At 42.1% G+C, this 11,315-nt stretch overlaps 1 long non-coding RNA gene across 1 annotated transcript; it reads right to left on the bottom strand.

Moving 5' to 3' along the window:
* Positions 1-4,990: 4,990 nt before the first annotated feature.
* On the bottom strand, positions 4,991-9,855 carry LOC132533017 (uncharacterized). Its single transcript, XR_009544899.1, has 3 exons — positions 9,809-9,855; positions 7,319-7,399; positions 4,991-5,272 (listed from the first exon to the last, which is right to left on the bottom strand). It is a non-coding gene; the product is annotated as an uncharacterized LOC132533017 (long non-coding RNA).
* Between the last annotated feature and the right edge of the window lie 1,460 nt (positions 9,856-11,315).

Here is an 11,315-nt window from a genome sequence, read left to right as displayed (position 1 = left end):
AAGTTCTTGCTTATATGATTTTTTAAGATTTGGTCTGGGGGGAGGGAGCTAAGAATTGCCCAGTCTCTCATGTTAGCAAAGTAGAATTCTTAGATCACTTCTATGTGCCAGTTTGTAATGATTTTATTTCATCTGTCACTAACTCTATATGGTACCTACTGTCTAGTGAAGAAATAAATTAATCTCGGGGAGTCAGGGGGTAGTGCAGTGAGTTAAGCACACATAGCGCAAAGCGCAAGGACCAGCAGAAGGATCCAGGTTTGAGCCCGGCTCCCCACCTGCAGGGGAGTTGCTTCATAAGCAGTGAAGCAGATCTGCAGGTGTCTATCTTTCTCTCCCCCACTCTGTCTTCCCCTCCTCTCTCCATTTCCTCTGTCCTACCCAACAACAATATCAATAACAACAACAATAATAACTAGAACAACAATGAAAGACAACAGAGGCAACAAAAGGAAAATAAATAAATATAAAAAAAGAAAGAAATTAATCTCAGTGAAAGTCCTATGTTAATTGTCATAAGGTAAATAATTTGTCAGTGACACAGCCAGCTGGTTCTGTGTTCCCTTCATCAAGGCAACAGGTCACCACAGATGTGTCTTCTTAGTCATCTCATTTAATAAAGGAAACTATAAGCTGACCCTTAGTCAAGGTATTTCAAGAACTGGAGGTCCTGAAGGCCTGAGAAGCAGTCACACATTGTTGGCTTCCTAGTCTGCCATCACTGGGCTGGTCCAGTGCACTAGAACACCAAGGGTGACTGACTAACTCTAGTTCTTTCTCAAGTTTAGGATAAAGATGATTGTCATTGTTTCCTAAAACAGGAGGCCTGGGCAGTGATGGGTAATTGTTAGTTTAGAAGTGGATCTCTACTTGGAATGAAATCTGAGTTTGACTCCATCTGTCTGCTGCACAGTTATCACTAATTCACTTAAACTTTCATGTCTGTTTCCTCCTCAGGAAACCAAAGATACTAATCATTTTCTTTTTTTTTTTCCTTCCAGTGGTAGATGTCTGAAAAAGATGATTTGGCCTGTACATCTAACTCTACTCCATGACATTCTCCTTTATTTTCAGTGAAGCCTTATGGAGGCTTCATTGTAGACAAGAGGGTCTGGAATGATGCCACTCATCCCCTCCCCAAGTAAAAAGTAAGCCGACATTTTACATTTTGTGTAGACCTGACTTCTTAGACATTTCCCATTCACCTAATCCAGGTTGACAAAGAGCAATGGCCTTCCCAGTTAGCTCTCTGTGAATAATAATCTACTGCATATCTGTGTTGTCACTGCATGTCACAGAGGAGCTCATAAAGTTAACATATGACCCAGGTGTCAAAACACCATTTCAGGAAATAACTCGGAAATGAATTTTGATCACCAGGACACAATCCATCCATTCAGGCCAGGGAACCTTAGTGTTTCCTGTGGCTCACTTGGCTCTGAAAATCACATTCTAAAGTAAATGTGGAGGAAGTAATTAATTGTATAACATAGCACAGAGATTTTACCCTGAATTGCAGAATCACCTTTATTCAAATCCTGCCGGGACTTTTATAAGAAATGTTTTGTTCCCATAGTGAGGAAATGTAAGCCAACCATGAAAGTAACTACTGACCAAAGAGTTCCCAGTTTAGAGAATGAAGGAGGGAGCCTCTGAGGAGACATTAAGCACAGTATTTCTTTCTTCCTTGTTTCCCTTTGAGATTCTGAAAGGATGTTCTTTTTCTTTTCCTTTTTTTTTTTTTTTTATTTGCCTTCAGGGTTATTGCTGGGGCTCTGTGCTGTCACTGCTCCTGGCAGCCATTTTTTCCATCTTACTGGATAGGACAGAGAGAAATTGAGAAAGGAGGAAAAGACAGAGAGAGGGAGAAAGAAAGATAGAAACCTGTAGACCTGCTTTGCCACTTGTGAAGCATCCATTGCAGCTGGGGAGCCAGTAGATCAAACCTGAGTCCTTACATGAGTCCTTGCTCTCAATACTGTATGTGCTTAACTGAGTATGCCACCACCCAGCCATAAGAATGTTCTTGCGTTTTCCTTCCTTTTTTCGTTTTTTTTTTCTTCTCAAGGTATTGAGTTATTCTCTCTCTCTCTCTCTCTTTCTCTCTCTCTCGTGTATGTTATTGAGACCAGGAGTGTCGCTGGGATTCAGTGCTTGCATGATGAATCCACCACTCTAGGCAATCATTTTCCCCTTTTGTTCTTTTATTTGTAAAACAGAAATGGAGAAAAGAGGGAAGATAGGGAGAAGTGATATTTGACAAGAATTTAATGCTTCTTGAGACCAAGACTGTGGGATTCTATAAAGACCACTGTGAATTACTGACAGTCTAGATATCACTACTACTCACAACAGAGAACTCATCTAAATTCCTGCCAGTGGTCCATTTGCCAAAATGTCTCAAGAGTTTTAATTTTATTTACAAGTTCACTTACTTTCATACAGACATGTTACCCCATATATTGATAAATCTGAGGAAGAAAGTTCTGGAGAGATCATTTATACTGTAGAAATACATAGCAGAAGAGTTGGGACTAGGAGTGAGGGAAATAATTTGGCTGGTAGAGCACAGGACTTGCACACCATTACAAGGCCTAGTGTTGCATGTAGTGGATTGATGCTCAAGCTCCTTTCTCTCAGCCTCTTATACATTAAATAAAGAAAAATAGATCTTTAAAAATAGAGTCAGGGCTGAACCCATATCTCCTGGTTTATTGGTTACATATCACTTAAAATGTACCTAATGATGTGAGATCCTTTGACAACATGTCTCTTTTGAGGCACCACAAGGGAGAAAATTATGATTGAAGATATTGGGTGCAAACAGAAAATAAATCATGAAAGGGTGACACTATACATGAACTGCTGTTGAACTTGACCCACGCAGCCAAAGGCTGCTTTTACCAATAGAGGCTCTCATCTAAGTACTAACCAGATCGACCCTGCTGAGCTTAAGAGATCGGGCATGTTCATGGTGGTGTGCTGTAGACCCAATAGATGCTATGTTTCTGGAGGTGGAGAAGACCCCAGACTGAACTTCACAACCATTTCTACAGGTTAAGCATTCCTTTTGTGTGTTGTCAGAAAAAGAGGAGGAGGAGGAAATGGAGGAATAGATGTAAGAGAAGGAACAATGGGAGAGAAGGGTTTCATTGGAAATCAATTTGCCCAGTGTGCTCGAGGTGACCTCAACATGGCACCCAAATGGGCCAATTCCCTGCTATTTTCTGCTGAATTACCCTTCATTCCCCTTCACAGTCAACTAAGCTTATCTCTTGGAGGAAACAGAGATCAGAGTGTCCAGATTAGATTTGAGGCCAACTTTAAAATTTCCTGTTGTCTTGACAGCTTGCAAGATGAGCAGAGAGGTGCTGCCAGTGCTGGAATTTACTCACCAGAGCATCTCACAGCAAAGTTCCCAAAACCAAGCTAAAATGAAGAGTATGTCAGGCCAACACTCAGTTCCCCAAAAGGAAGTAAAAGACTGAGTGGAAAATAATAAATGAAAAACAGACCAAATTAGAAAAATGCAATTTTCCTTAGGGCATAAACTGCACAGTTTTAAGGTAGTGTGAGCAGGTGCTCTGGGCTAGGGTTTTAACAATCTGGAGATTCTGCTGTTGAGCCAGAAGTCATGATGTCTGACTAGTGCTCTGAATGTCTAAGAAAGCTGACACCTGCAGAATCCCATGTAGGTCCCACAGTAACCCTGAGAACAAGGACATGATTGATGAATTAACAAACAAAAACAAAACAGAGTTTTTGTGGTCTGTCCAGAGTCACACAAAAACTGGCGATGCAGTTGGGCCTTGAGCTTGACCTCCTAACAACTGTCCAGTGACCTTTCTCCTCTGCCTGTGTCCCAGCAGTTTTGTGTCTTGGGGACTAAATCATTTTTTAGTCCAGTAACTTTTTTTAAATGCTTTGTTTTACGTTAATGAGTGACACACTGAGATAGAGAAAGACAGTGTGTGCTCAGTAGATTATTTTATTTTTCACTGGGACATCGGTGGTTTACAATGCAGTGTTGCCATCTCATGGGGCCAGGTGGTGGCAACACCCAGTTAAGTCCACCTGTGCAGGGATTTGGGTTTGAGCCCTCAGCTCCCCATCTGTAGGGGGGGATACCACACAAGCAGTGAAGCAGATGTGTCTCTTTCTCCCCCTATGCTTTCCCTCCCCACTCAATTTCTTTCTGTCCTATCGAATGAAAATGGAAAAAATGACCATCAGAAGCAGTGGATTTGTAGTGCTGGTACCGATTCCCAGAGATAACTCTGGAGGCAAAAAAAAAAAAAAGAATGAAAGAAAGAAAGAAAGAAAGAGAGAGAAAGAAAGAAAGAAAGAAAGAAAGAAAGAAAGAAAGAAAGAAAAAAAAATGCATCTTGCCACAAGTCTCTGCAAAACACTCTCACCCCACAGCTAGGCCATTTGCCACCATCATGCTCCAGGACCTCAAAGCCATCCCCCACCCCCCTACACACACCCACACTGCCTTTCCTGTCCTCCATCTGCAGAGTCCTCTGCTTACATCAATACATCATTTGATGCAATACATCAAACCAGTCCAAGTTTTACTTTGCGTTCCCCCCTTTCTGTTCTTATTTCTTTAGACACAGACACAGGTATGGACATAGACACAGACATATATTTTATTGGGGGATTAATGGCTTACAGTGAATACAGTTGCTGATACAGTGCTAACATTTCTCACTTTCTGCAAAGCACTCTCACCCCTAGCCCAAGTGCTAGCACTGTCTCAGCAGCATTAGGAGGGGTCAGAGTCTTTATTCTTCACTGAGTCAAGAAAGAGCCGCTGAGGCACTGGAGCCTCACGTCTTGTGCCTCTTTCAGCATTTCCACAGAGCATGCGTGGAGCTGGAGAGCGCCCGCATTTGGGAGGATGTTGGTGCAGCCACCTAACAGATTTGGAGGAAGGGCTCTCCTGCAGTCAGTCCTGCCTTTCCTTTGTCTGTTGTAGTGGGTTTTCATTAACCTTTGAAGTTGTCTTCCTTCTGTGGTTCGCATTTTAACTGTTTTCTGGTTTTAAAACTGCCTGGCAAATAATTTTGTTTGAATCAATTAGTTCACTCAATTACAACTGTATTTAACTCTTTTGTAGAAGAGCAAACTCCATACCCCATGGATATATCCATCCACCATACTCCCCGTCTGTGACTTGTATGGCTCAGGGTTTCATTTAGAAGCCGAGCTCTGTGCACTTGAGGAAGGGATCTACAAATGCTGGACTTCTGTTTCTCCAACTGCCAACCTTGAAGGGAAGAAGAGAGAAGGGGAGGGAAAGGGAAAAGGAAATGTGAATGGATAGATACTTTGGGTATTTGCCACTTGAGTCTATAGACTTAATAATACAGAGTTCATAATAAATAGTTATCCCTTTCAGAAGTTATTTTTTTATCTTTTTAAAAATATTTATTTATTCATTCCCTTTTTGTTGCCCTTGTTTTTATTTTATTGTTGTAGTTATTGTTGTTATTGATGTCATTGTTGTTGGATAGGACAGAGAGAAATGGAGAGTGGAGGGGGAGACAGAAAAGGGGAGAGAAAGACAGACACCTGCAGTGTTGGGCTAGTGCTGTGAGAGAGAAAAATGACCCAGGAATCAAGCTCGTGGCGGCAAAGCAATACAAATCTTTATTCATTCAAACGCCCCAGAGGCAGGCGGTAGCACACCTGGTTAAGCCACGTGGCACAAAACCGCAATGGTCTGCATCAACCTCTTGGTCTGCACAGCCGCCCTTCTCCAGCTTGGGACATGGAAGAGACAAGACCGAAATGGAAATGGCTTGACAATACCATACACAGTTAGAAAAGGGGTGGAGAAGGGCAAAAGGGGCCAGAAATGGTATGGACCTCCCCAGCAACTGTTGCTATGGGTTCAACTGGTAGGATTAGCAATACCCTGTGGGGAATGAGGAAGGAGACCTTTAATCATTTGTAAGAAAAAGCAAAAGATTGATATGTAGATAATAAAAGGGATGCAGGGTGGAGCAGGCTTAATGTTTTAAGGAATGCCAGCTCCCAGAGGCAGGAAGATGCAGGATGTTATGTGAGGCAGGGAAAGTTTATATGGCGGGTGACCTTTTGAGGTTTCTGTGTCCTCCCTTTTGCTCAACCCCTCCGTAGAGAGAGAGACTAACAGGGTGGACTCACCTCTCAGGTCAAACCCTGCCAGGCTCTACTACATTCCCATAACCTCCCTACACTGCAGACCTGCTTCACCGCTTGTGAAGATACTCCCCTGCAGGTGGGAAGCCAGGAGCTCGAACTGGGATCCTTACGCTGGTCTTTGTGATTTGCGCCACCTGTGCTCAACCTGCTGCACTACTCCCCTCATAAGTTCTTTTTACATGTGAAAGTCTGCATTGTCTAGTTTTCAGGGTACTGTCTGATGTTACCCAGTCATTCAGAGACTAGCATTTTGTCAATTTAGCTCCAAGACAACCCAGGACAAAAAAGTGAATTAGATGATTTTTAACATTTGTGAAGTTAATGATTTTAAAATCGTTTTACAAAATTATCAGATTTTAGGTGTATTTGCATACCTATGTGATGCATGTTAATCGCCACCCCCAGCAAGGTTCTGTGCCTCTCTTGCCACCCTCAAACCATTCCAGTACTCGTATTGTAGAACACAGACTATTTTTGCAAGCTTCTTTCATTTAGCCATTAAAATCCCACAGATGAGCAAAAACATCTGGTAGCTGTCCTTCACCTCTTCCCTCACTTCACTCAGTACAATCACCTCTATGCTACGCTGCAGTCAAAAGGGATGAGCCTGCTTCACTTGGAACTCACTAGGATTTGCCACTTTATTTCAAGTTAGCACAACGTTAGTGTGGAATTTGTTTGTTTGTTTGTTTTAATTTAGTCATCATCTCATTTGATTTTGCTGCAAAAGCCTGAGACTCAGTGTGTTATGTCCATCGTAAGAGATGAGGAAGCTGTGGTGGTGTTAAGAGACTACCTCAGTGAAGTGCTCAGGGTAGCACTTCTGGGAAGAGAGGACACCAGGGTGAATCCCATGCCATTTACCTCCAGTGAATTTATTTTCTGTTATTTTTTTGTAGTAACTGGAGATTCTATCTTTTTGAGATAGAAAGACAATCACTGAGGTAGACTGACAGAGGAAAAAAAAGAACATGGTGCCAAAGCTTCTTTCTGTACTGTGGGGGCTGGGCTTGAAAGTGCATGGGGTACATGACTAAGCAGCTGCCCGCCCTGTGCAAGCAAGATGTCTTGCTGGCCCTTCTCAATTATTGAACCACTTATAATCGCCACTTCCACTCCTCCTTACCATTCTTCTCCTGACAATCTCTCCTTCCATTTCATTCCTCCATACCGCTGGCATTCTCAGGTTTGTTCTGTGACTTCTCACCTAGAGAATAAAAAAGCTGATATAAATGATCACACTGAAATAGAACATGTTATCATTAATTCAATAAGTCAACACACCCCACATGCACTTGTGGCCTTCACTGAGATAGGCTGTGGAGCAGACAAATGCCTCTGGGCTTTACAGTAGCACCTAGACCAGTGAGAAAGGCAGGGCCATGCCCATAACTGCAACTTAACTCTAAGTGCTGAACTAAAAATGTGCCATGAATTCTGGGAGCAGAGGAGGAGGACTATATGCTGACAAGGGTGATGGGTGGGAGGACCCCAAGGGGCAGGGATATCAGGCATGGCTATGATTTCAGCACTTATGCATTCATTCTGAGTCCAGTAGCTACCTTACACAGAGCACAGTGCTACATCACACACGTGTACCTGTAAAGTAAGTCTAGTCCCTGCCTCCACAGAGCTTCTGTGTGAGTGGAAAAAGGACTGATTTAATATTGATGTGTAAAATTATGAGGAAACAGGTACAACTCCACACTGTTCTCACCACAAGAGTTCTGTGTCCCCCGTCCCTCCATTGAAAGCTATAGTAGTCCTCCTAAGGTTCACTATTATTTCTACAACTACCTATCTATATCTGTCTGTATATCTATCTGTCTGTCTGTCTGCCTATCTATCTATCCATCTTTGCCTCTTTTTCTTCTATAGTCCTTTTCTTCTTTTCTAAGTAACACCTACACCTATTATACTTCAGAATTTACTTCCTTTTTTCCCTCTCCTCTCTCCAGGTCCTGATGGAATTTGGGTTCAGAGCCCTCTGGTCATCTTTCCTTTACATTCCCACCCCCTGAGAGTTTGGACCAAAATTTCTTTGATGGTGCAGAAGATGGAAGGTTTGGCTTCTGTAATTGCTTCTCCACTGGACATAAGTGTTGGCAGGTCTAACCATACCCCCAGCCTGTTTCTACCTTTCCCTAGTGGGGTAGGGCTCTGGAGAGATGAGGTTCCAGGACATAGTAGTGAGGTAGTCTGCCCAGAGAAGTCAGGATGGCATCATAGTAGCATCTGCAACTTGGTGGCTGAAAGGTGGTAAAACCATAAAGCAGGACAAAATGTTTAATAAACAGGAACCAAAAAGTAGAAATAAAGCAGATGAGAAAGGGGGCTTTACGGTGGTATGAAGCCAGGAAGTCCTGCAGCCCTGCTTCCCCAGAACTTCTCCCCACTAGGGAAAGAGAGAGACAGGCTGGGAGTATGGATCGACCTGCCAACACCTATCTTCAGTGGGGAAGCAATTTTACAGAAGCCAGACCTTCCACCTTCTGTACCCCATAATGACCCTGGGTCCATGCTCCCAGAGGGATAAAAAATAGGAATGCTATCAGGGGAGGGGGTGGGATACGGAGTTCTGGTGGTGGGAACTGTGTGGAATTGTACCCCTCTTATCCTATGATTTTTGTCAGTGTTTCCTTTTTATAAATAATTTTTTTAAAAAAAAAGAATCTAGGAAGTCTATTTTAGGTATGTTCCTAAGGTCCCATGATTTAACAATTTTTGATTGAGGTTGATAGCTAACATGAAGGTGGATGGTGTTGTCAGAGTTGAGAACAGGGCTAGAAAGCTGGGTGAGGGCAGAAAGCAGCTGTTTTAACTTCCTTTATCAGATTCATGCAGGTTATTTTCACCACTTTAGTGACTCCTATGGTTTGGGCTGTTGTTATAAATTTATCCTTGTGCATGATGGTTGAAAAGGACTTAAGTTAGGGGTGAGAGCATTTTGCAGGTACCTATGACAGAGAGGTGGGAACTTGTACCTGTGTATTAGTAACTGTATTGCAAATAAATAACTCCCCAATTAATGATTTTTTAAAAATCTGAAATATGAGTAGGATGAAGAATAAGATGAGGCTGGGCAGTGGCATACCTGCTTATATGTACAAATTACTATGCACAAAGACCCGTGTTTGAGTCCCTCGTCCCCACTGCAAGGGAAAAGCCTCATGAGCAGTGAAGCAGGCCTTGAGGTGTCACTCTACCCACTTTCCCCTCTCAATTTATTTCTGTTCTGTCAAATAAAATAAAGTAACATTTTTTAAAGAAAAAGAACAAGAGTTAATGCTGTGTTTGGCCATAGCTATAAATTTAGGATGATGTTCAATTAACAGAATTTTATTTTGGTGGGAAGTAAGTCATCTATCTATGGAGACTGACTTAGTTCAGATAGCCTCACCTCAAACTCACTTAACTGCAACACATCTCAGTATACCACTGAAAAAGGAGGCCCAGTGCATGCTACTGTACTCATGACTCTGCTCCTATCTTTGTCAAGATCTCACATGCTCCAAGAGACTGATAGAAACCTGACACTACTGATTAAGGACTCCCTGTTGAAACATACGTTGGTTCTATCAGTGAAGATCAATTTTCTTTTCTTTTAGAAAAATACCTTCATAGAAGTTCTACTATTTATTTTTCAGATTCCTTGAGCATTTATATTCTCCCTTCAAGACCATGTTCTCAGCAACAGGGAGCCACTGAGGATTAATCAGGGTATGGTGTGCTTTTGAAGGTTTGATGGGTGGATGGATGGACATCTGGGTTAAGGAGAGATAGAGTCGGTCAGAAGGCTGTTGTAATTGTGAGGCCAGATGTGTGGAAACAGAAGTGAAGCAAAGGGAGAAGGAGGTAACCAGATGAGCTTTTGGGGGGGGGGGTGAATCAGGAATTGCTGACTGTGTAGACCTGTCAGGCATATTGCATTTTAAGACAGGCTGCCTGGGGAAATGCTGACTGCCTTCAGGGGGAAAAATCAATACATTTTAGGCTGGAGATAGGTTATGGCTTCTGGTTTGCCCCTATGCTTGCCTGAGTACATGAACTTTACTGCTCACCTTAAAAAAGATTCTAAGGGGTCTTCGAAGTGTGGCATTTTCCTCCTTCACCAACTCTTCTTGCGAAACTTGCCTAGAAGTTCAGTTGCCAGAAGAGCCATAAACTTACCTGAGAAGGACAAGTTATTCTCAGACAAGGAGAGTCACTCAATTAGGAAGAAAACACTGAGAATCAGAGGCTCCTTCCACAACCTATCCCCTGCTGGATGGTTGTGCTCTGCTGGGCTGGAGAGAGAATCTCCATGCAAGGAAAAACTACATTGGTTGTCCCTTCTGTCCATACCTGCAAGATGGTAATATCCTCAAAGGTCAGAGTGTTATAATTGACAATACATGCCTATCTAGACAGTATCCAAGCTCTATTCAATTGTTTAAGATGTGTGTGTGTGTGTGTGTGTGTGTGTGTGTGTGTGTGTGTGTGTGTGTCAATTACAACCAAAGCAATCAACACAGTAATCAAAAAACATCCCCCCAAAATAAGAGTCCAGGCCCAGGGTTTACAAACAAATTCCACAAAACCTTTAAAGAAGAACTACTATCAATACCCCTTAAGCTCTTCCACACTATAAAAGACACAAGGATTCTCCCTAACACTTTTTATGAAGCCAGCACCATACTAATACTTAAAGTAGAGATGCAACAAAAATAAACAAATAAATACATAAAACTACAGACCAATACCCCTGATAAATACCCTAAGATATTCAACATAATTTTAGCCAACCACATAAAGCAATACATTAAGAATATTGTGCACCATGATCAAGTAGGATTTACCCTAGGGATACAAGTCTGGATCAAGATATGCAAATCAATAAATGTGATCTACCATGTCATCAAGTATGAAACTAAACATTACGTGATCATCTCAATAGACACAGAGAACACCTTCAACAAAGTTCAACATTACTCATGATCAAAACATTTTAAAAAGTGGGAATACATGGGAAATTCCTCAAACTAGTTGAGTCTATGTATAGTAAACCAACAGCCAACAGCCAACACCGTACTCAATAATGAACAACTGAAATCATTTTCTCTACGGTCAAGTACAAGACAGGG

The sequence above is a fragment of the Erinaceus europaeus genome, chromosome 15 (assembly GCF_950295315.1).
Source record: "Erinaceus europaeus chromosome 15, mEriEur2.1, whole genome shotgun sequence".
Lineage (NCBI taxonomy): Eukaryota > Metazoa > Chordata > Mammalia > Eulipotyphla > Erinaceidae > Erinaceus > Erinaceus europaeus.
The sequence above is the reverse complement of the archived record's forward strand: the minus strand, read 5'-3'. Positions and strand labels throughout refer to the sequence as shown.